Source organism: Ambystoma mexicanum, chromosome 1p (assembly GCF_040938575.1).
Source record: "Ambystoma mexicanum isolate Mex_15411 chromosome 1p, UKY_AmexF1_1, whole genome shotgun sequence".
In the NCBI taxonomy this organism is placed as follows: domain Eukaryota; kingdom Metazoa; phylum Chordata; class Amphibia; order Caudata; family Ambystomatidae; genus Ambystoma; species Ambystoma mexicanum.
In genome coordinates, this window is record NC_090921.1 from 300044809 (window position 1) to 300070655 (window position 25847).

General features: G+C 51.3%; 1 protein-coding gene across 5 annotated transcripts in view; it reads left to right on the forward strand.

The window, feature by feature from the left end:
- Positions 1-25847, forward strand: part of ABCA7 (ATP binding cassette subfamily A member 7) — a 2687121-nt gene that overhangs the window by 1104697 nt on the left and 1556577 nt on the right. The window lies entirely within an intron of this gene.

Sequence of the window (25847 nt, forward strand, 5' to 3'; positions counted from 1 at the left end):
AGCTCCTACAACGCTCTCTAGGCACAAGATAGCATCAGCCACCTTGGACTTGGAAGATAGGAACGGCACACTGCTATTTAGACTTAAAAACAAATGTAAGTGCTGCCATGGACTTAAAACAAACACAGGAGAGCTGATGCCAAGTGGCTAAAAGCAGCTACAACTTCTGTCACATGCTCTCATAGAAATGTTGCCATAGGCTTTCAAACACACACAGTTGCTGCCCTCCCAGCTGCTAGATCACATACAACTACTCCCAGATGCTCAGACACTTACAAATCTTTTCTCCACTTCAGTGTGTATATATAGCTGCTATTAATATTTCTAGAGTAGACACAGTTGTTGTTGTTGTAAATTCTAGAGCAGATATAGGTACTGCCTTGGGCTATAGATTGATAGATCTGCTGGCAGGACCTGTAGAATGAATTGGAAATAGCTGCTGTCATAGGTTCTTGAAACCAAGCTCTAGAGCAGACACAACCATTGCAAAGTCTTTAGGACAGGCACATGTTCTGCCCTAAGCTCTAGGGGAGGGACAGCCGATACCCTTGGTTAATCATAGATGGTGCCATTGATTGTTTTACAACTTCTACAATAGGTTCTAGCAGCTTCTGCCAGTGGAACTGGAAATCGCAAAACACCTGTCTTGCTCCAGAATGGGCACTGCTGCCTAAGCCACTAGAGCATACACTGCTACTGCTACTGGCTGTGATTGCAAGCTGTAGCTTAGTAATTATGTCCTCTCTAATATGCTCTTGTGGAATTAACGAAGGTACAATCCAGTCTCTCAGGGCCCAGACCTGTGCATTACACGCCTTCAAAAGGCGGCCACCCATAGCACATGTAACACCTTTTCATAAACTTTCCCTCTACTTTCTCATCCCATTCCTTGCATAAAAGAGATGTCCATCTCTTTGGACAGATAACGTGCTGCCATATCACAAGAGATGACCTCCATCAGACCTTTCTGCAGGGACCCATTTCTTTCTATGCTGGACAATGCAGGCTGCATCACCTGACAGATCGTGAACAATTTTGTAACGCAAGCCCGGATATACTAGTACTACTGGGAGAACTTTGCTGGCACTCGTGCTGTTCCATAGGTCAGAGCATCAGTTCACACATTCATGCTTTGTTGTACAGTTAATGGCATACTCAATAATGGCAATGAATGTAGATTTGTGTCCTTATTATTGGTGTTTAGTTTATCACAACAACCTGATGATCTTCATGAGTTCCAGGGAGTCTATAGAAACATACAGTACTAGTGTACGGTAATTCCTACTTCAGTCCTAGTTTGAAGTTTATTTAAATAACTAAACCAATGCTTCTTTGTAGACAATATTGCCAGTCTTTGCTGTAGGAGCTAGTGTGAACAAATTATATTTGTTTCCAACTCTGGTGTAAACCACATAAAGCTGACCATGAGAAAGCATGAATTCTGTAAATCGGTTCCAGTTTGAGTTGGAGCATTGAGATTGCGCAGCAACATTATTGGTGTTTTGATCTACAGACGAGGCAGCAGCAATCACATCATAAGTGCCGTACATGTAAGGCTTAAGCGTGTAAGTTTGAAGTGCCCTACCCGTACGTTTTACAGCTGAAGCATGTACACCTTGTTGAAATATCATACATTCAACTTCCGTGGGAAATGTAGTTCTGTAATTATCATGAGAAATTTGCCAAAATGTGACGTTCTTGCGGACACTATTGAAGAGACCTGCACCATTTCCTGTCACCCGCATTACTACAAAAGCACCATATTGTGTCACCCGTATGACTTCAAAATTGAATGCCGCTAATGTAAGCTAGAATGCTGATAGCGTGGAAAGTTTAGAAACAATTATCTGCTGACGTTTTCGTGAACTTCTGAAGTTTAGGAACAATGAGCGTAGAACTACGGCAGAGCTAAGGCTCAAAAGGGGTAAACATTGCAGACCGCAAAAAAAATATGTATTTTTTATACTTCTCCAGCATGGGGTCTGGCATGGATTCACATGCTCATGAATATTCCCCGTCGTCAGGCTGGGAATCCTCGGAAAGAAAAAACCAGTATCAGTTTCGTTTCTGATCTGTCTTTCGTAGTAGTAACCAATCACTGGTCTCTGCGTCATACTGACCACAGCCAATGACTGCCCTCTACCTAAGCACCGCCTCTGGCAGCCATCTTCAGATTTTTACCGCACGTTCATGTGTTGGGATCCTCGTGCTATTGCTCTCGAGCGTTAGTGCTATTTTTTCACGTTTTTTGCTCAAAAACTTTGTTTTTTCGGTCAAAAGAGCCTCAAGCTCCACCGACTCTCCATCCGATCAACGGGGACCCGTGTCGGATTCGTCTGCGCCCCTCAAGGGTGAAGATTTCGTCGAGCTACGCTTTGGAGGACTCCAGAAGCTTCTCAGGCCCGGACATGGCCCAGGAGAAGGGAAGCTCGACGCCCGGGAAGCTGTTCAGGGTCTGCCCTGGATGCCAGCTGCAGAACGTCTTTAAGGAGGACGAACACTCCTTTTGTCTCTACTGCCTACATGAGGACAAGACACACGTGGAGAAGGACTGTGCGTCTTGCGGCAATATGTCGGAGCGGACCATGAAGGACCGCCATCAACGTCTCGCCAACTGGCTGGAAGGGAAGAGCCCGTCAGGCGAGAAGAAGAGGAAGAAATCCGAGCGGTCTTCTAAGACCTTTGAGGACGCCCCGGCGACGGGGGTCCAACACAAGGCAAAGCACCGCGAGTCCGCTGGCACCGGGAGCGCCGAACGGTCGGGCTCTACGGGCGCCAGGCAGGGCGCACCCTCCCCGGCACCTTCATCTACGAGCCAACGCTCTGGGTCGGGTAAGAGGAAGGGCGAGCACCCGGCGAAGCTCCTGGAGAGGCCCCGGTCGAGCTCGAAGGCCCCATCGGAGGGGGAGCGAGGCAGTGTCTCCCCCCTCAAGGATAAGGCGGTGAACGCACCTAAGGTGGTGAAGGCCTTAATCCATCCGGCCAAGCCCTCTATCGATACTGTCGCGGCGACCCTGGCTCAGCCTGTGGAGGCTACACCAGTGGTGGCGACCTCGGGGCTCAGAGTCTCCCTGCCACCTCGGAGGGAGTCCTCCTTTGTGCCCATCGATAGGACCCCCGTGAAATCCCCGGCGGGGAAGAGAAAGGGGGGCAGGGCGTCGTCGTAGATTCGGCTTCAACCTCGGAGGAAGAGCTGATCGAGGTCTTAAGCCACGGCCTTGGCGTGGAAGAAGACCGGCCCGTCGGGATGGATCCCGACGTGGGTGACGACGTCGTCGAGGGTGCCGACGGGGCCACTGATCGCCCTTCGGGTTCCCCTCTGCCAGCGCCGCAAGACAACTCGGCGGCCATTTTGTTGGCTATACAGTCCTTATGCACAGAGATAAGGACGAGACTACCGTTGCCGACGGAGGAACCTCTCCCGTCGGGGGATCCTGAACCGGGACCTTCTGCCGTTCCCCCGCCCAAGAAAAGAAGGATTCACCCTCCACCTCCTTTTCAGCCGTCGCGCACCGTCCAGCCCTCCTCCCCGTCCACCCGAGGGGATGATACGGGGACTGACACGGCAGCGCCGGGTACAGACGACGAAGTATACGACGAGGATGTACCGTCGTCTCCTCCCACCAGGGCTTCTCCACCCGACGAGATTGGTTCGTTCCACTCCATGATCGCCAGGGCATCAGAGCTTTTCCAACTCTGCCCTGAGGAGAAGAAAAAGGAAGGATTCCTTTATCAACGGCGCGAGGCCAAGAGGAAGACGGTCCTCGCGGTGCCTCTACTGGACGACATTTGGGATGAGGGCCTCGCCCTCCTCAAGAACCCTTCCACTACGCCAGCTAGAAGAGACCGGTACGAGAAGAAGTACCGGGTCCCGGACGCGGCCCCCCTGTGCCTCTGGGCGCAGCCTACCCCGGACCCCGTCGTCTCCGCGGCGGCCAGGAAGAAAGCGGGGGGGGGGGGTGCGGCCTCCCCATCGACTTCCCCACCGGACGGCGAGGGAAAGAAATTGGACACTATGGGACGCAGGGTCATCTCGTCTGCAGCGACGACGATTAAAGCGGCCAACGCCTTGGCTATCGTGGCCCGCTACGACAGGGAGCTATGGTACAAGCTGGCTCCCCTGCTGGACTTCCTACCGGACGACAAGAGGGCGGATGCCTTGGAGATCCTACAGGAAGGTGAGGTGGCGTCGGACCACGCCATCACTATTGCGACGGACATCGCCGACACTGGGTTTCGCCAGTTGGGCAACGGCGTGTGCCTTAGGCGGCGTGGATGGCTCAAGGCTACGGACTTCCGTCAAGACGTACAGACCAGAGTCCTGGACATGCCGTTCGACGGGAACAACCTGTTTGGGAAAACAGTGGACGATTCCCTCCAGGCCATTAAAGCGGACACTGAGACGGCCCGGGCCCTTGGGGTTCTGCAGCAACGACGGACGCCCTTTCGGAGCAGCGGAGGCAAGGGCGCCTCCAAAGGTTCCGGCGGCGGTTTCTCCACCTACCGTCAAGTGGCCCGCTCGTCGTCTCAGGAGGCCTACAGAGGACGTGGCAAGTCTGGCGGACCCCGCCGTCGTCGCCAAGGAGGTCGAGGCGGCAAAGCCTCGTCGAAACAGGATTGAACCGACCGTGGGGTCGGGCCCCCACCGATGCACCCCGGTGGGAGGCCGGCTGGCGAGCTTCGTCAGCGTGTGGGAGTCCATCTCCACCGACCGTTGGGTGCTGGACGCCTTAGCCTGGGGCCACGCGCTCAAGTTTCAAAGAAGGTGCCCGCGCGTCCCCCCCGTGGCCAGAAAAGAGCTTCACGTCCCTCAGCTTCTCCTGGAGGTAAGGGCGATGCTCAGGAAGGGCGCCATCGAACTCGTCCCAAAGAGGCTTCGGGGCTCCGGAGTTTACCTGAGATACTTCCTCGTGAAGAAGAAGACGGGAGGATGGCGCCCCATCCTAGACCTGCGACGTTTGAACAAATTCATCAAGGCGCAGAAGTTCCGGATGGTCACCCTCCAGCACGTCCTGGGTCAGCTGGAGGAAGGAGACTTCCTGTCGTCGTTGGATTTGGAGGATGCCTACTTCCATATTCCCATCCTAAAGGGGCACCGAAAATTCCTCAGGTTTGTGGTCCAAGGGCGTCACTACCAGTTCAAAGCCCTCCCCTTCGGACTACGGTCAGCACCCAGGGTATTCACCAAGTGCCTTGCACCGGTGGCGGCGCAGCTGCGCCGCGAGGGGATCCACGTCTACCCCTACCTGGACGACTGGCTCATCCGGGCCAAGACGAGGGAGCTCGCCGTGGAGCACACGGCAAGGACCGTCCATCTTCTCACGGACCTGGGATTCTCCGTGAACTACGCCAAGTCCCACCTGGTACCCGCGCAAAACGCACTGTTTCTGGGAACGAAGCTCGACAGTGTCCCTTCGGGCCTCCCCGTCGGAGGAAAGGACCAGGTCCATCCTGGGCAGGGTACAGCGGATGTTAGCTTCCGACGCGGCCAAGGTGAGGTCCACCAAGTACCTCCTCGGAATGATGTCTTCTTGCATCTACCTCATTCCCATGTGCAGGCTCCGGATGCACCCGTTGCAGGAGTTCCTGGACGCGCGCTGGATCCAAACGACGGGCGGCTTCGAGGAGAGGATCACACTCGACGAGAGTTTCCGCCGCGCGGTCCGGTGGTGGGGCACCCGCGCGCATCTGACGGCGGGCATGGACTTCCAGACCACCAGGAGACAGTGACCACGGATGCCTCCCTGGAAGGGTGGGGAGCGCACACCGAAAATCTACACGCGAGGGGCCTTTGGCTCCCGACGGAGAAGTCCCTCCATATCCACGTCCTGGAGCTCCGTGCAGTGTTCTGGGCCCTCAGGTCCTTCCTTCCGTCCCACAAGGGCAAGGTGGTGAGGATCTTCACCGACAACACCACCACCCTGTTTTACATCAGGAAACAGGGCGGAACCAGGTCCCCAGCACTGTCCAAGGAGGCGCAGGACCTGTGGCATTGGGCCGTCGCCCAAAGGATGTTTCTGGTGCCGTTTCATCTGGCCACGAGTGGGAACTACGGCAGGATCTAGTGGATCGCCTCTTCTGACTGTGGGGCACACCCCAGATCGACCTGTTCGCGACGGCGACGAACTCCAAGTGCCGGAGGTTCGCCAGCAGGTTTCCCCAGGCGAGGAGCATGGGCGATGCTTTCTCGTTCCCCTGGGAGGGCCTGTTCCTCTACGCGTTCCCTCCTTTGCCACTGCTAATCCGGCTCGTCAACCAGCTCAAGAGGTCACGGTGCAGGATGATCCTCGTAGCACCTGCGTGGCCGAGGCAGATATGGTTCCCGGACCTTCTGGACTTGTCAACGTCCCCGCCAATCAAGCTGCCAGTGGACGCGGATCTACTCTCCAGGGAAGGAGGTGCCATCCTCCACCACGACCCGAAATCGCTCAACTTGCAGGCCTGGCTCCTGCAGCGCTAGAGTTTGGAGGATACGACATACCGGCCGATTGCAGAGAGGTTCTTGCAAAGGCCAGGGCGTCCTCGACTCTTAAATGCTACGGACACAAATGGAAGAGGTTCTCTGTCTGGTGCCACGCACAGAAGATTAACCCTCTACGGATTACGGCTCCCCAGGTACTGCCGTACCTGCTGGCCAAGGCTGGACTGGCACACGCGTCCATCAAGATTCATCTTGCTGCGATCTCCCGATACACCAGAACCACGGGGCGAAGGTCCTTGTGGTCTCATCGTCTGGTGAACGAGTTCATGAAGGGACTGTTCAGATCGTTCCCGCCGGCCCCGGCGTGGGAGCTCAACGTGGTGCTGACCAAGCTCATGGGACCTCCGTTCGAGCCTCTGCACTCGGCCCCGTTGAAGTTTCTGTCGTGGAAAACAGCGTTTCTTGTGGCCATCACCTCCGCACGACGGGTGGGAGAGATCCAGGCCCTTTCCTGCAAGGCCCCGTACTTGACTTTTCACGACACGAGGGTAGTGCTCAGGACGCACCCCTCCTTCATGCCCAAGGTACCGTCGGACTTCCATCTCAACGAACCCTTGGTGTTGCCTGTGTTCTTCCCGTCGCCTTCGTCGCCGGCTGAGAGGACTTTGCACTCGCTGGATGTGGCTAGAGCGCTGAAGTTCTACGTGGACCGCACGAAGTGTTTTCGGAAGACGTCACAACTCTTTGTGAACTTTGGACCTGTCGATCAGGGGAAGGCTCTCTCAAAGGCTTCCATTTCCAGATGGCTCTCCGGCTGCATGATGTACTGTCATCGGTTGGCAAACCGACCGCTGCCTGGCCGTCCGAGAGCCCATTCCACCAGAGCGATCGCAGCTACCACGGCGTTCCTTTCTGGTGTGCCCCTGCTGGACATCTGCAGGGCTGCTACGTGGAGGTCGACGCACACCTTCACGAAATTCTACTGCGTCGATCGGGATTCCAGGGAGGAGTCCAGGGTCGGCCAAGCAGTGCTGCGCAACCTGTTCGCCTGAGGTGAGCCTGGTGAGGAGGTAAGATGCTTAATGTTGGGTTTGATGTAACGCTTAATGTTGAGCCTTTGCCACCTCCCGTGGTTGTGCATGTGTGTACTGCTATCTATTCTTTATTCATGAGCATGTGAGTCCATGCCAGACCCCATGCTGGAGAAGGAACAAGTTACTTACCTGTAACTGTTGTTCTCCAGCATGGGTCTGGCATGGATTCACATGCGAACCCTCCCGCCTACCCCTCTGCGGCTCTTCACTTGGTCATACTGCCACTTCACGTGTTTCCAAATCTGAAGATGGCTGCCAGAGGCGGTGCTTAGGTAGAGGGCAGTCATTGGCTGTGGTCAGTATGACGCAGAGACCAGTGATTGGTTACTACTACGAAAGACAGATCAGAAACGAAACTGATACTGGTTTTTTCTTTACCGAGGATTCCCAGCCTGACGATGGGGAATATTCATGAGCATGTGAATCCATGCCAGACCCATGCTGGAGAACAACAGTTACAGGTAAGTAACTTGTTCCTTATTACATTTTCTACACCGTAGAACCTACCCACATGTCAAATGTCATGTTTGTAGCATGTTGGGAAGTATGCTGAATATTTCAAACAGACACACGCACACACATATCCACAAATTCCCCTTTTATACATATATAGAGATAACTAACAGTTTGCCAACAGTATCATCAAGTTCACTTTACAAAATCTAGCAGTAGTTCATGGCCTAGGATTTTAGCTTGGTTTGTATCGAATATACAGGTAGCTCATTTTAGAAGGCTTGGTTCAGAATTCTAGTCTTAAATGTGGCAACGGTGCCATGAGATAAACCGAGACAGAGATACCAAAGATCTAGTTAAAAACCTTTATTACAGTTTTCTCTACCAAAGTATACACTTCTTTCTTGTCCTTTTTCCTAAACCTTTTGCTTAGGGATGCAAAGACCATGCAACACATAATAATCTTAGTTCAGAATGGCTGAAATGAATACTACTACTGCTACTATTGAGGACCAAAGGTCAGAAGACCGTTGCTAAGAGAAGACCTGTATTGAATAGGAGTGATGGAGAATATAATGTATCCCCCATGCAAGAAGGGAGATATTGAAAGTTAAGGTGCAGTGTTTGACTCATCATTATGCAATATGTAGCTCCGAATAACAGGCTAATTTAGGATGAGACCTGAATATGACTTTGCATAATCTAGTGTAATCAAATATGGCTATACTTCTAACTGAAATAGGATAATGGTACCAGACTCCCTGATTACTTTGATATTTTTTTACATAAGCCTGGGATTACAATAGTAGATTAATACGGTGCTATTATGGCGATGACGTAAACGCGTTGCACAGCGCAGTGCCGTCATTGCGTGTGGCCCAACGCGATGACATCATCATGTGTATTTATAACCGGAGGCCATTTTGAAAACGCTGTGTGACTCCTGACATTCTCCACAGGAGACCTTGCCACTCAGACGTCCTGAGTAGGGTGCTCTTTTGTCCTATACTAGTTTGGGCCACTGGTTGTTTTCAGTTTCACTAGCTGCAAGTAGGTTTGGGCTTTTCACAGATATTGGGTCTCATTTCACTATGGAATTGCTGGTGGGGCACCTGGGTTACCGCCAGCTAAATGCTGGAGGTAATCCAGGTGCCATACCGGTCGAAAAAGCAATTGTTACCGCCACTGGCATTGCTGGTGGCGGTAACTACGGCAAATCCCCTCATGGAGTCCTATCGGATTCCATGAATGGGGATCCGCACTGCTCCGCAGGCACCCATAATCTGGCGACAATGCTGCCGGACTGGGTGGCGGAAACGATATCCACATTTGCTGGTATCCTGCCTGCTCTATCGCCAGGTTCCCGGCAGTGTCGGAATGAGGCCCATTATTCTTAATGGGCGCCTTTTAAAGTGAGCAGGTGGGGTCCATAAGGATTAGGACATTTCCCCAGCCTGGAAGTAGGATTAAGACATTTTATGGAGAGGAAATCACAGCGGTCTCCAGTAAATACTCAACCAAGTTTGGGAGTCTATAGTGCCATAATGTTTGGACTTGAGTGTTGACAATCCAGAGTCTTGTAGTCTGTGCTTGGTCTTTAATCTCCAACAAGGGTTTGGGATAGCCCAAATAACCACTTTTTACTCAAATTGTCCTCTACCCTAATTTCAGGAAGGTGAGAATAATCAGTAAGAAAAAAGTAGAGAAAGAGTTTATTCAACAGTCAGTCACTCTAGACCATCGCTACAAATCACCTTTACAAAACAGTGATAAATCAATACAAAATAATTTTATTAAGATTCAATACAAGATAAAAATCTCATGAGGTAGAAACTACAATACAGTAAATTACATAAAACAACCCTAAAACAAGCATATTTAAATATGCTAATGACCAAACATAAAAAGTAAACATGCATCAATTGTTTACGACAAAAATCATGAGAGGATAGATCCGTCTATTAATTTTTATCAATGAAATACACATTTTCAATTTAAGTAGTACACTTGGTTACAACTCCAAGCTACACACTCTACATGTTTCAGTCCTCTTGAAAACCCTGGGACCTTCTTCAGGATTAGTCATCACAAAGGAGTTTTTCTTAAAAAAACCTAACAAAGCTTCTTTCAATGAAGACACATTCATTTGTTTGGAGGTGTGACTGTTGAAAAAAAAAAAAAAGCATCAGCAATTTTGCATATATGTTCGGGACACTAGCTAGTTGTCCAAGTGGACCCTCAGTCTTTTTACATGGGACCACTAGTGCGAACAGACCTTTGTCGGGTTATATGTCCAATTATGGGCTGGTTACTGGGAAATCAGTTTTTGTTCACCAGAACCTGTGAGTCAATTACAGACGGGGGTACTAGTTAGAATTGCCAATTTCCTCGTGCCAGAATTCTCCTGCTATTTTACTACAATTTAGCAAGGTTTAGAGACCACCAACTACCAGGAACTCGTTATTCCGTCTATTCCAAAATTTGTCGTTAAATAATCTTGGTTATGGCACTCTTATTTTATAAGGATGCACTTTCATTGTTGTTCTTAAAATTACTATGGTTCATCATCCACCTACATTACACTTGCAAGGCTCAAGATCTTACCTATGGGTAAGTGCCCATTTCGCAGCAGCAGTGTGCGCCAGTGCGGGTCGGGATCACCAATCTTCTTAGAACCTTTTCTGGGGGGGCTTGTCCAAAGGATTTATGTCGCTACTGAGGCCCAGGGACAACTCTTGTTTCATTCAGCTCTACAGGGTAAAAGACACACAGTGTTCAAAAATGGGTATGCCTTAAGTGATTACTTCTATAGTTATAGTCCTTCCTTATGGGCGCTAAAACAAGGCTAGTAAGCGTTCTAATGAGTCCATTTTTACTCACTGGTGTGAGAGTTGGGGACTAGTTGTTGTTCAAAATGGCCAACAAATGTCCATTTCTATGGTACATTCTAAGATGGTGGCGATCTGAAATGTTTTGACGCCAAAACGAGTCTCTACAGGCAGTAGAGAGAGGCCTACGCAAAGGCCCTGCAAGTAGTTAACACTATAGGACTCATTTTGCGAGACCGGCTGGAAGCTGCAGATGGCGAGAGGAAATAATTAAGGAGACTGAACCCCTAAAATTGCCCAGGTAAAAATGGAAGGGCACATTTAACATCGTGGTGTCTTTTGAATAATTGGGTAGGCCTTCCAAACATTGAATGAAGAATATTGAATCTAAATGAAGAGAACCCTAGAAAATTGCTAAAAATGTACTTATTAGAAAGCTTATTACTAGCCTTATTTTAGCGCCCATAAGGAAGGACTATAACTATAGAAGTAATCACTTAAGTCTATCTATCCAAAACGACTCGCGTTGATTTAGTTTTCTCCCCAGGTCTTCATGAGCATTATATTGTTGAATAACTTCCAGAACTTGAATCCTCATCTGGCTGATGTTGTTTCATTGAATTCCAATGTCTTGCCACTGCTGAGTTTGTATTGTTGTTCCGAATGCATGACCTGTGCTCATTCAATCGTAGCTTTCCTGGTCTCTTAGATTGGCCTACATAGTACATGCCACATGGGCATTTGATTCCATAAATTATATTCGGTGTGTCACATGTCGCATAATGCTTTAGTCTGATCTTTTCACCCGTACATGGGTGGTCTATGGTATCTCCTTTTGTTACAAAATTGCAGTTATTGCAATGCAAGCATGGGTTTGTCCCTTTTTTTGTTGTCTCTGGCGGTTTCTTTCCAGGTCTTGTTTTCACCAGTCTATCTCTTAGATTCGCACTTCTTTCGTAGGCAAAGGTGGGCAGTTCTCTAAACAGATGTTTCACTCACATGTCGTTTGTCAACGTGCACCAGCTCTTTTTAATCGCATTTTTGATCCTGTTAGTTTGTATAGAGTAACATGAGACGTAGACTATATTACGTTCCTTCTTTCTTTTGTATTACGCTACTCTGGGGTTTCATCAAGCGTTCTTTAGCTGCCTCTATCTCTAAGGGTTTATACCCTCTTGCTTCAAATCTTTCACCCATGTTCTCAATTACAAGGGGATTGGGTCCTCCGACGTATTCCAAATCTATTCCATATCTATGGCAGGTAATGTCCACAGCTGTGCTGCTTTGGAAAATCTTCGGCTCCTGCGCCGATGACGTTGATGCGCCGTCCCCGAGGACCTCCTCCACGGCCGACGTCACCCGATCTGATAAGTAGGACGCACGATGCCCATAGCCTCAGTTCCGTTTTTTCTGCCAACGTGTTCGCTTCGTGAATCTCGGTACACCTCGACTCTTTGGAGTTTGCTGTTTTCCTCTCGGTTCGTTGAACCTGTTCGGGTTTTTGTGAAGACCTGTTTGTGGCGATGTCTACTTCGTCTTCAACCCCGCGTCTGGGCTTCAAGAAATGCGGGGAATGTGGGTCTAAGATGTCAGTCACAGACTCGCACGACGCCTGCCTCTGGTGCCTCGGGGCGGCCCACGATACGGACGACTGTGTCGACTGCCAGTTGCTCACAGCAAAGGCCTTGCGGGAACGCAAGAAGAAGCTGTCGGTAGGTCGGGTGTCTAAGCCCCGGAAGTCGAGGTCTGCGGGGCTTTCGATGGATGACTCGAGAGGCGACTCTCCGTGTCATCGTCAGAAGTCCAGTGGGTCTCTTTCCAGGAGTCGGTCTCGCCACTCCTCCGCCTCTTCGAGGCATTCCCGGAAGCACCGGCATCGGTCGCCTTCCCCGTCGTCTTCCGAGGATTCCACCCGTCGGCGGGTCGCTTATCCCTCCATGCAAGCGACACCAGAGGAATGGGCTTCCTTCGGGAAGCAGATGCTAGCGATTCTTGAATCGCAGGACACCGGTCTGTCCGTGCCTCCGAGTGGGGTTGGTCAGCACCAGTCGAGAGACACCGCTCGGACGCCTTTGGGCTCGGGTGGTCGGCACGGCTCGCGGGAGAGGTCCCGTTCGGACAAGGTTAGCCGTTCTTGCCATGCCCGTTCCAGGCCCGCGTGATCCTGTGCCGTCTTCAAAGAAGACGTTGACGCCTGTGGCGCCGAGGTCGTAGGTGATTTCTCTCGAGGCTCCGCCTCGGAGGGGTTCGTCGACGCTGTCGGCGCCTAGGTCGTCGAGAGACACGGTCGGAGCTCTGGCTTCGAGGCCTGTGTCGACGCCGCCAATGCTGGCGGCGCTGCAGCTGTTGTCGACGCCGATTCGCTCGATGCCGTTTCTGACGGCGCCGACTCGTTCGGCGCCCTCGACACCTTTCGAGGCGGTGGTGTCGGAGGGGCGCCGTGGCACAGGGTTAGCCCCTAGAAAGGCTCTGGCTAAGGTCAGGCACAGCTTTGGTCCCGGATGTCTTCCTCTCACCGCCTGGAGTACATTTCAGAGGGTGATGAAGGCTCTGATGATGGCTTGGTTCTGGTTACGGTACCTGATGAGCTTATCTCGGGCCATAGCCAGTTTGACGACCTGAGGCAGTCACTGCATGACGCCAGTGGACTGGACACCTGTCCGGAGGTGGAGTTTTGTAGGCCGGAGCCTGGCACTCATGCCGATTCTTCATATCGGCGCCTTATGTCTCAGGTCACGGAGTACTTGGGTTGGTCGGCTCCTCCAGGGGAGTTCGTTCAGGATGATCCCACAGACATCCTTGATCTTGGTCCCCCCACTGACCCGGTATTGCCGTTTCATATGGCTCTGCAGAGAAGGGTGGCGTCGGCTTGGACTGCTCCAGAGAGTCTCCCGGCAGTGAGCAAGTCTTTGTCACGAAAATACCGTCCAGCCAGTAGCGACCCCTGCTACTTGTCCAGGCACCCCACTCCGGAGAGTTTGGTGGTGCAGGCGGCTTTGGCCCTGGCGAAGCAGGCGTCGTATCCTACCATCCCTCCGGATAGGGACGACAAACGTTTTGACGGCTGGGCAAAGAAAGTGTTTTCTTCAGTGGGTATGGCGCTTCAGGCAGCCAACTCCACATGTGCCTTGTCTCGTTTCACACACACTCTGTGGAACTGTGTTGCATTAGTAGCATGTGTGAGGCCGTTCAGTCGGGTTTGGACATGGCAGATTGTCAGCCGGTCCATGGCGGCGAGCACCGTAATACGCAGGTTTGCGTGGTTGCGGAAGTCTGGGTTCGCTCCTGATGTGCAGTCCCGGCTCCTCAACATGCCCTTTAACGGTGAACATCTTTTTGGCAGCAAGGCTGACGAGAGCCTTGAGAGGTTGCAGACCTCCAAATTTGCAGCAAAGTCGTTGTGCGCTGCAGTTCGACAACCTCTGCCTTTTCGTCCTAGGGGACAGCAATGGAGGGGAGGTTCCTTTCGCTATTACTCATCCTTCAGTAAAGCGAGAGGAGCTAGCAGTCAAAGAGGCCACCGTAAGAGTGCAAGAGGTGGAAACAAGGGTACTCGAGGTGCCAAGGCCGCTCGGGCAGTTGCCTCTTTGCCCTCGGGCAACGCTGCAGCCGCTACCACTCAGTCATGAGGCCAGGTCCCATGGTTCGCCGGTTGGGGGAAGGCTGGCGCAGCATCTTGTAGAGTGGCGAGCCATTACTTCAGATGTATGCGTTCTGGAGATCATAACCCACGGCTACTGTCTTCTTTTTCGGCAGAAGCCTCACGACAATCCACCTGGGAACCTCTCTTTGAAGAGTCCGGATCCGCTCCTTGCGCAGGAAATTCAAGCCCTGCTGGAGAAAGGTGCCATAGAACTGGTGCCTGTAGCAGAGAGAAACAAGGGATGTTATTCCCCTTATTTTTTAATTTCGAAGAAAGACGGGGGATTGAGACCCATCATGGACTTGCGCGGTTTGAACAAACTCCTCAGGAAGGACAAGTACAAGATGGTTACTCTCTCTCAAGTCCTCCAGGCCCTTCAACTTCAGGACTGGTTTGTGTCTCTCGACCTCAAGGACACTTACTTCCATGTGCGATCCATCCCAAGCACAAGAAGTACCTGAGGCTCGCGGTTGGCGTCTCGCACTTTCAGTTTCGGGTCCTGCCGTTCCGATTGACCTCCGCCCGAGGGTTTTCACCAAGCTCATGGTGGTGGTGGCAGCGCATCTCAGGAAAGTGGGGGATTCACGTCTACCGCTACCTGGACGATTGGTTGATCAGGGGGAGCTCTCCCGAGCAAGTCCTGGATCATCTGTCCGTCACCTGCCACTCCCCTCACAAGCTGGGCTTCTCCCTCAATTTAAAGAAGTCCCATTTGACACCAACGCAGCGGCTCCAGTACATCGGAGCAGTGCTCGACACATCCCTGGGGCAGTGTTTTCCTCCCCAGGTGAGGGCTATTCACATTCAGCAGACGGTGCACAAGTTTCAACTTGCCCAGAATCTCTCAGCGTCCGAGTTCTTGAGATGCTCGGCCTCATGGCATCCTGCATTCTTCTGGTGCCAGAGGCTCGTCTGCGGATGAGATCTTTGCAGTGGGCACTTAAGCTGCAGTGGTCTCAGTCCTCCAGCAGGCTGTCGGACCCTGTTCAGGTGCCGCCCTCGGTCACCCAGCACCTTCTGTGGTGGGCCGTCAAAGGCAATCTGATGAAGGGGGCCCCATTTTGGCTGCCCTGGCCAGAGGTGACGATCGTGACGGACACATCCCTCACGGGATGGAGAGCTCATGCCAATGAGTAGACAGTCAGCGGTCGTTGGTCTCCGTCGGAGTCCGGACTCCATATCAATCTGTTGGAGCTGAGGGCCGTCAGGCTTGCCCTGAAGGCTTTTCTGCCGACTGTGCGAGGAAAGTGTCCTGATTCTAACGGACAACACGGTGGCCATGCACTACCTCAACATAAAGGGGGGGGGGGGGCAGGGTCACTTCCTCTGTGCAGGGAGGCGGTGCAGCTCGAGTTCTGGGCCATCCAGCAGGAAGTTTCAATCTCGGCTGTTCATCTGGCCGGAGACGACAACGAGACGGCGGATGCTCTGAGCAGTCAGAGCAAGATCTCTCACGAGTGGGAGCTGGCTCAGGAGATTATCCTGGAGAACTTCGCCCTTTGAGGGACCCCTCAAGTGGATCTCTCCACCTCCAGTGTCAACCGGAAGTGCGAAAGGTTCTGCTCGCGGGAATTTCCTCCAAAAGGAGCCTTAGGAGACGCGTTCGTGGTGGAGTGGTCATTCCCACTGCTGTACGCGTTTCCTCCAGTCCCCGTCATCCCACAAGTACTGCGGAGGTTACGGAGGTTCGGTTCCCGGATGATCCTCATTGCTCTGGTGTGGGCCCGGAGGACGTAGTACCCAGACCTTCTCGACTTGTCCATCTGCCCTCCACGTAGTCTTCCCTGCCGAGACGATCTGCTCTCACTGGAGGGGGGTCAGGTTCTCCATCCAGAGGTCCGATCCCTCAACCTTCACGCTTGGCTTCTGAAAGGTTGAGGTATAAGGATTGGGACCTCCCTGAAGATGTGATGGAGGTGTTGCTCTCGGCCCGGCTGTCGGCAACAAAGTGTGACTTGAACGGTACCGTTGGCTGAGTTCCCCCTGTACACATGCTCTCCTCACCTGAGCTTTCCGAGTCGATGGTATCTTGCAGGCCTCGACGTGCCAGGTAGTCTCTCTCCTTCTTCTGGTGCCTGGGCTTGTCACGGAAAGAAGCCACTGTGGCCGCTGGGTGAGAACAGCGGCTCAGTGACCTCCTTTCCGGAATCAAGCCAGAAAATACAGGGAAAACCCCGCAAGGGGAAGAAAACCCTGATAAGAGGTGTCAAGTCTTGTCTCAGAAGGCCAGTGAAAGAAGGAAGCAAAGGATCTCCAACAATGAGGGTGTAGCCGCAAAATGTCCAAGTCCAACGGCAGCAGTAGGCCTGAAGAGCAGGCAGCAGCTGAAATGGCTGAGGTGGAGGTAGAAATCTTCCAAGAAAGCACTGTGGAGGAGCACGGGAGAAAAGAGAGAGAGAGAGAGAGAGAGAGAGAGAGAGAGAGAGAGAGAGATAGAGAGAGACAGAGACAGAGACAGCCAGCCGAAGGCTGTGGAGAACAGTAACCACGGGGAAATAAAAAAAAACCCTGAGTAGTTCCAAAGCGAAGTGCAGAGGAAGAGCGAAGGACCCAGAGGGGGTTGCAACGACCTGCCGGGAGGCGGGGATTTAAATACTCCCGGCAGCGTTGCGTCCCGCGTTTGGAGCTGCAGCAGCGAACACAGAAAAAGGACTAAAGTAACCTTCCTCTGCGTCCTCTCAAACTCCAACGCGGAAGACCTCGCCAGTCACGGCGACGGCCGCGACAGTATGCCCCCCCCCCTAGAGTGCAACCACCCAGGCTTACCGGGGGGCAAGCGATGAAACCTGGCCAACAGCTGAGGGGCATGTATTTGGGAAGCTGGCTCCCAGGAATCCTCCGATACCGGGTAGCCCTTCCAGGACAGGAGGTATTCCAACCGACCACGAAGGAATCTAGAATCACGAATGGCAGAAACTTCGTATTCAACCTGATCGGCAGCAGTGACAGGAAGATTCCGGTTGAGAGGCCGGCGATGTGGATCTGAATAGTAGGGTTTAAGAAGAGAGGTGTGAAAGACAGGGTGTATGCGTTTGAGAGATGGAGAGAGCTGTAGACGATAGGCAACAGGATTGACCTTGGAGAGAATGGGGAAAGGTCCCAAGAAACGTGGAGACAGTTTAGAAGGTTTTGTCCATCTGGGAAGGAATCTGGTGGACAACCACACCTTGTCCCCAGGTTTCCACGAAGGTGCTTCCCTGCGATGTTTGTCGGCTTCAACCTTATTCTGCTGTCTACAATTCCCTAAACTTAGCAATGCACTGCCCCTGGCCTCCTTGATATTTCTTAGCACCTCTTCCGCAGTTGGAGAGTTGGAGAAACTGGGCACCTCGGGCATTAAATAACGCGGGTGAACCCCGTAGGTACAAAAAAAAGGGGATACGCCTGTGGCAGTGTGCCTGAAGTTGTTGTAAGCAAATTCTGCAGTAGGGAGTAGAGAAACCCAATTATCTTGATGCTGGGAAATAAAGCATCGCAAGTACTGCTCCAAGGTTGCGTTGAGTCGCTCTGTTTGGCCGTTCGTCTGTGGGTGAAACCCAGAGGAAAGGGCCCTTTCCACTCCCAATCGAGTACATAAAGCCGTCCAGAACTTGGAAATGTACTGGCTTCCTCGATCGGATATTATCTTGTCGGGGAGGCCATGAAGCTTGAAGATATCTCGGGCAAATGTTTCTGCCATCTTGGTGGCAGAAGGGAGACCTGGAAGAGGAGAGAAATGTGCTAGCTTGCTTAGAGAGTCCACTGTAACCATGATACATGTGCATGACTCGGAATCAGGAAGTTCCACTATGAAGTCCGTGGAGATGAGTCCCCACGGGCGAGTCGGCATCTCCACTTGGGTGAGAAGTCCTAGGGGCTTCCCCGAGGCATATTTGACTCTGGCACAAGTTGGGCAGGTCTTTACGTAGTTGAACACGTCTCTCCTGATGTTGGGCCAAAGAAACGACCTCGAGATAAGTTCCAACGTACCATTTCCACTTCTGTGTCCGCCTAGACGTGAGTCGTGACACCATTTAAGAACATTCCGGCGCAGCGACCCTTCAGGGATATACCACCTCTTCTTGTAGAAGACCCAACCGTCCTTGATTTGGAAAGGGGAATCAGCGGAAAAAGAGATATGAGGAGCTTCTTGTGCAACCGCAGCCTTGACCTCCTGAAGGAAAGAACTCACCGTGGCTAGGATCCGATTTCTGTGGAACAATGGCTCAGACCTGACAGCTACCGTTTCCAAGTGGGAATCCTTGCGAGACAAAGCATCAGCCAGATGATTGAGAGACCCAGGGATGTAAGTGATCTGGAAGTCGTACTGCGAAAACAGGTAGGCCCATCTAGCCTGCCTGGAGTTCGAACATTCCATGTCCTGTAAAGCCTTTAGGTTCTTATGGTCGGTGCGAATGAGGAACCGATGACGGGCACCCATGAGAAGGTGCCTCCATTCCTCACAAGCCAATTTCTTTGCCAACAATTCCTTCTCCACAACTGAGTAGTTGAGTTGGCTGGGAGAAAGAGTCTTAGAGAGATAGGCGACAGGATGCTCCACCATGTTGTAGGACTGAAGCAACACCGCCCCGACAGCTATAGCAGAGGCGTCCGTCTCCAGAATAAATGGAAGAGTTTGGTTGGGATGCTGCAGAATCGGGGCAGAGCAGAAGAGGGTTTTCAGATGACAGAAACTTCTTTCCGCCTCAGTAGACCAGGAAAAAGGATAGGCCGTCTTCTTGAGTAGGCGGGTGATGGGAAACACCACCTCCGAAAAGTTTGGAATAAATCTCCTGTAGTAATTGGAAAGACCCAAGAACCTCTGGACCTCTCGGACGGAGGTCAGGGCCGGCCAGTCAAGAATAACGTGCACCTTGTCAGGATCCATGGCGATCCCTCCTTCTGATAGAACATATCCCAGATAATGTACCGAAGGTACAGCGAATCTGCACTTCTCCTCCTTGACCAGTAGATTGTTCTCCTTAAGACGCTCCAAAACTCGTCGTATTTGTGCTATGTGATCTCTCATGTTAGGGGAAAAAAACAAGATATCATCTAAATAAATGATGACCGAGATGGAAAGCATGTCAGAGAACATTCTGTCCATGAACCTCTGGAATACCACTGGGGCGTTCACCAAACCGAACGGCATAACCTTATACTCAAATAAGCCCAGAGGAGTACGAAACGCGGTTTTCCATTCGTCACCCTTGGCAATCCGCAACAGATGGTATGCGTTGCGAAGATCCAGTTTGGTAAAGACTCGAGCACCTTGCACCGCCTCAATAATGTCCGTGATTAGGGGCATAGGATACCGGTCATGGACTGTCACTGTATTTAGGCCCCTGTAGTCGATGCAGGGTCTAAGGTCGGCGGAATCTCTTTTCTTAATGAAAAACAAAGGAGCTCCTGCTGGAGACTTTGAAGGTTGGATGAGACCATTTTCCATGTTGGTATCCAAGTATCTCCGAAGAACTTATCTCTCGGTTTTGGTGAGAGCAAACATCCGTCCGAATGGAACCAAGGCATTGGGCTCCAGATCGATAGTGCAGTCTTCTGGCCGATGGGGTGGAAGTCTGGCATGGAGGCACTACTGAAAAACCTCTGAAAACCCAGAGCAGAAATTGGGTAAAGCATGGATACCCACATGGTTGTTGGGAAACACTTTGACTGGCTGAAGATCAGCTCGACCTTCCAGTGAAAAACAGTTGGTTGCGCAATACGGGGAACTGAAACTTATCTGATTCTCGGTCCAGTTAATCAGAGGATTATGTCGACGGAGCCAGGTAATGCCCAAGATGATGGGGAAATGGGCAGCTCTGATAATATCAAAGCTCAAAACTTCCTTATGTTGGTTGATCGTCAAGGAGAGATCTTCAGTGGTATCGGTGATGGGACCTGAGGACAAAGGCGAACCGTCCACACCTTCCACCTTCTGACCTTCTGCCCGGGGGATCCGACGGATACCCACCTTGTCTGCCCACAGGGTGTCGACGAAGTTCCCTGCAGCGCCACAGTCCAGTAGAGCCAGTGTTTCCACCTGATGGTGTCCGAGGTTGAGTTGTAGTGGAATGACCATCAGCCTGGAGTCCTCCATAGATTCGGAGGAGGTCACTGACAGAGAGACATAGGGACGATGAAGATTGCTCGAAGACCCTCGGTCGCTTGTCCCTACTGACGCTGAGGGTAGTCGTTTCCCGACCTCTTGCTTGACAGTTCTGTACAGTCTCTGAGAAGATGTTGCTCTGATCCGCAGTAGGCACACAATCCTTTCTCTCTTCTGCGACGTCTTTCAGCTGCGGACAAGGGCGCCCTGGTGGCACCGGTCTGCATGGGTTCTTCGGTAACAATGTTAGTAGAGCGACCAGGGAGAAAGGTTAGAGGGGTCTGAGGTATGGCCAGGAGTTCTTTGCTTACGACGTTCAACTCGTCTCTCTTGAAGGCGATACTCTATATGAAGAGCAGCAGAAAGCAGATCTGAAAAAGTAGGAGAACGAGGAGATCTGGCTAGCTCGTCTTTAATCTCCTCCTTCAGTCCTCTTCTGAAAATGGCATACTGTGCTGTCTCGGGCCATCCTGCTCCGGTTGCTAATGTTTTGAAAGAGGAGATGTATGACAAAACGTCTAGCGAGCCTTGCCTGACATCCAACAGGTCTTCGCAGGCTGTAAAGGAGAGCTCGGGTCGTTCGAAGGTCTGCTTGAGAAGGTTCTGAAACCCCGAATAGTCCTGCAGAATGGCGTTTCCACTAGTCACCAATGGAGTGGCCCAGGACAGAGCGTTTCCAGTCATGTTGGATATTAGGAAACCCACCCGGGCCTGATCCGTAGCAAAGGTACGGGGTCTGAATGTGAAATGAACCAGGCATGCTTCAAGAAACTCCTTCACCTTCTTGGGGGAGCCATCAAATTTCCCAGAGGACAGCGCCATGGGTGGCAATTCCGAGGGAGTCGGTTCCCTAGCCGCAACCATTTGTTTAAGCAAAGCGTTCTCAGTCTTGACCCCTTGTAGCTCCTGGGACATGGCCTGGAAAGCCTTCCACAGCTCTTGGACCTGTTCCTCAGCTGACATCGTGATACTCTTTGGCGTTGCAATCTGTGACTTGAACGGTACCCTTGGCTGAGTTCCCCCTGTACACACGCTCTCCTCACCTGAGATTTCCGAGTCGATGGTATCTTGCAGGCCTCGACGTGCCAGGTAGTCTCTCTCCTTCTTCTGGTGCGTGGGCTTGTCACGGAAAAAAGCCACTGTGGCCGCTGGGTGAGAACAGCGACTCAGTGACCTCCTTTCCGGAATCAAGCCAGAAAATACAGGGAAAAACCCGCAAGGGGAAAAAAACCCTGATAAGAGGTGTCAAGTCTTGTCTCAGAAGGCCAGTTGTTAACAGATGAAAGAAGGAAGCGAAGGATCTCCAACAATGAGGGTGTGGCCACAAAATGTCCAAGTCCAACGTCAGCAGTAGGCCTGAAGAGCAGGCGGAGAAGGCAGCAGCTGAAATGGCTGAGGTGGAGGTAGAAATCTTCCAAGAAAGCACTGCGGAGGAGCACAGGAGAAAACCCCACGCTGACTGGACTCAAAGAGCAAGAGAAGAAGAACAGGTGAGAGAAAGAGAGAAAGAGAGAAAGAGAGAGACCGCCGGGGAAAAAGGCACAGGTAGCGCCGCCCAGGGAAAACGGTGGAGAAGAGTAACCACGGGGAAATAAAAAAAAACCCTGAGTAGTTCCAAAGCGAAGTGCAGAGGAAGAGCGAAGGACCCAGAGTCGAAAGGTAAACAACAGAGGGGGTTGCAACGCAACGACCTGCCGGGAGGCGGGGATTTAAATACTCCCGGCAGCGTTGCGTCCCGCGTTTGGAGCTGCAGCAGCGAACACAGAAAAAGGACTAAAGTAACCTTCCTCTGCGTCCTCTCAAACTCCAACGCGGAAGACATCGCCAGTCACGGCGACGGCCGCGACTGCGAGCGACACAAAGTCTCTGTACCGTTGCCGTTGGAGAAAGTTCTGCGACTGGTGCAGAGTTCAGAATGTGGATCCTTTTGAATGTGACATTCCCATGGTTCTGTCTTTTTTGCTTTCTTTGGCCCACAGGGGCTTGCAAGTGTGGACCATTAAAGGTTACCTGGCGGCGCTGTCCATATTTAAGTGCTCGTCTGAAGAATGTTCCTATTTTAAGATTCCTTTAATTTCTCAGTTTTTGAAAGGGCTCACTAATGTGTTCCCTCCATCACCTTTTCTGGTGCCTGGTTGGGAACCTTGTTCTTAAATTTCTTATGGGTTCTCGTTTGAGCCTTTGCATTCTTGCCCTTTGAGACTGTTATCTCTGAAAACTATGTTTTTGGTTGCGGTTACTTCTGCTCGCAGAGTGAGTGAGTTACAGGCACTTTCAGTTAAGCCACCCTTCACTGTGTTTCATAAGGACAGGGGTGGCCTTAGAGTTCGTCCTTCTTTTCTTCCGAAGGTGGTTTCGGCATTTCATTTGAGCCAGAAGATTGTTCTTCCGGCGTTCTATCCTCCTCCACATCCTGGTAAGGAAGAGGAGAGGCTCCATAGGCTTGATCCTAGGAGAGCGTTGAGCTTTAATATTTCGCGCATGTCCCGGGTCAGAGTGGACGATCAACTTTTCATTGGTTACGCTGGAAAGCGTTTGGCACAAGCTGTGACGAAACAGACTTTGTCTCGTTGGATTATTTTAGCTATCTCCGAGTGTTACCGCTTGGTGGGTAAGGACCCTCTGGCTGGCTTGCGGGCCCATTCTACCAGGGGAGTGGCTGCGTCTACTGCCCTGCAGAGGGGTGTTCCTATTCGTCACATCTGTGATGCAGCCACCTGGACTTCAATAAATAAATTTGTACGGCACTACACCCTCGATTCCATCCGAGGGCAGGATCTGGCCTTTGACAAGGCAGTCCTTTATTCCGCAATTTGATTGGGCTTGCTAAATTTGTGTTCTAAATTCTTTTCCCACCTCCTTGCTTGGTACTGCTTTGGGAGTCTGTCATAGATATAGAATACGTCGGAGGACCCAATCCCCTCGAAGAACAAGTTACTTTCTTACCTGGTAACGTTCTTTCGATGGGATGGTCCGACGACATATTCCATTTCGCTCCCTCCCTACCTTCCCCGCTGCAGAATTTCTTTTGCGATTGCAGCTTGCGTTCCGCAAGGCCTTGTGTGTCTGACTGGCAGAAAACTGGCAGAAAACTGGTGGCACATGTTCTGGGGGAAAAAACTACAACTGAGGCAATGGGCGTCGTGTGTCCTACTTATCACATCGGGTGACATCGGCCGTCGGAGGAGGTCCTCGGGGAGGTCGCTTCGACGTCATCGACGCAGGACGCAGACGCCGAAGAATTTCCAAAGCAGCACAGCTGTGGACATTACCTGTCATAGATATGGAATAGATATACGGAATACGTCGTCGGACCATTCCATCGAAAGAACGTTACCAGGTAAGAACGTAACTTGTTCTTCTTTTTCAAATGTTGTTTGATCATTAACAATTCGTTTCACTCTCATCATCTGGCTGAACTCGGCTGGTGGAAGCTTAAGCGGTGTAGCAGATTATTACGGTCAGTCTCTTTTCTGTAGATATTGTTAGGCAGAAACCTGTGCAGTTCCCTCTGGGACCACTGCAAAATATTTAAGACTACAGGTGTTTGGCAGTAAACCCACTTGGTAGCAGTCTGTACCACACAGATTCACTTGGTAGCTGTGGCTGAGCAGTCAGACTTCTCTCAAGAAGAGTTAGGCAGTATACAGAGTATTCACAATAGGTCAGAAGAACACCGTAGAGCAAGTAAACACTGACCAGAGCTTGGTGTAAAAGAGATATAATTATTTATTTAAAACCACATATAGAAAAACACACAGGCACTAATAGTAAGCAATTCAAAAACACGGTCACTAAAAGATATACACTCCCTTAAAAGCATATTAGACAATTCATTAGCAAAGCCCCACTTATTTTAAGACAGCGGTGAGCGCTTAACGTAGATGGCACTCTAATAATTTGTTTTTAAAAGGGAGAGAAAAGCAGAGTATAAATTGAAACCGATCCCAACACTTTTACAAGAACACAACAAGAGAGGAAGGCAAAGTAAAACCGTGAAGTTAGAGTTCAGAAGGCCGGACCCACTTTAAGAGGATCACAACGAAATGTGTCCAAGGTCACACGGTTGCATTGCACAAAAGTCTTGAAAAGGTTCAAAAAGAGTTGGACCAAAGAAAGGGACCAGTTAGAAGGTCAAGGCGGCCAGCCCAGTCCAGAAGGTTAAGGGATTATTATTACCTTGTAGCAATGTTTTGAAAGGGAGGCTTGGCGGACACAGTAACTTAAAGTGGTGAGAATACGCCAGCGGGGGCAGTTGTTCCTGGCAGTGGATGGAAGTCGATGCTTTGTCCGGGGGAAGAGAGGATCTCGTCTGGGAGGAAGACAGCAGTCCGTTGCACTGCCAGGGAAGAAACCAGCCGCGGAGTTCTCAGGTAAAAGGAGCGGTCCTTTGATTCGCGGTCCAGTGATAAGTGGCTATCCGGTTGCCGGGGTGCATGACATGGGCAATTCGACCACAAGACGGCCTGGGATGCGAAGAAAAGAAGGTAAACTGGTTGTGCCCACCAGTCAGAGGAAGAAGCCTCTCCAGCCGGGAGATCTTTTCTGTCGTCGGGAAGTGGTGAGTCTGTTCCGCAGGGCTCCACAGGTGGTGTCGTCTTGGTAGGTCGGCTCAGCTTCTCCCTCGTCGGATTCTCAGGTCCTGTGGCGACTTCTGAAGTTCCAGTCCCCAAAGCCCTACTGTTATGCAGCACACCCTCATTCACTCAGCCTAGCTGTCAATCAAACAGGCTAAGTGGTGAGCCGGCCGGCTCACCACTTGGGCCAATCACACAAGAGTGTGACTTGAGTTACCTAGGTAACTCAGTCCAGGGTGCCTAAACCCCCTCCCACACCACCTGTGGTACCCAGACAGAGTGGCACCACTTTTGGAGGCTTCTGTGGAGAAGCCCGCCAAAAAGTGGAACAAAGGGCTCGACTTGGGTTGGAGTCACAGAAGAGAACACAAACGCCATTTTAGAATCGAGTCCTGGCAAAAAATACCAACCGGCAAATTAATATTAAATAAATAAACCAGCGGTATGTTCGAGGCTATGAGAATTAAATAATTAAAGTTGGTAGCCTCGAACAATGGAAAAATCCCATAGGGATATATTCGCGGTCGAATATAAAAAGTAGTATCCACTGCCACCAGCCAAAACTCGATCAGGGGGGACGGAGACGTGCCCCCTCGACTAACAGACCCTGGGGCAATTGAATTGCCCCAACCAGTACGTCCACAATATGATGGTTTGTACTGGTTTCTGTTCACAATTTGGGACTAGTAAAGCCAATGGTGACTTTACATGCCCTGGGAGACAGTAGTCAGTCCCAGGGTATGTGG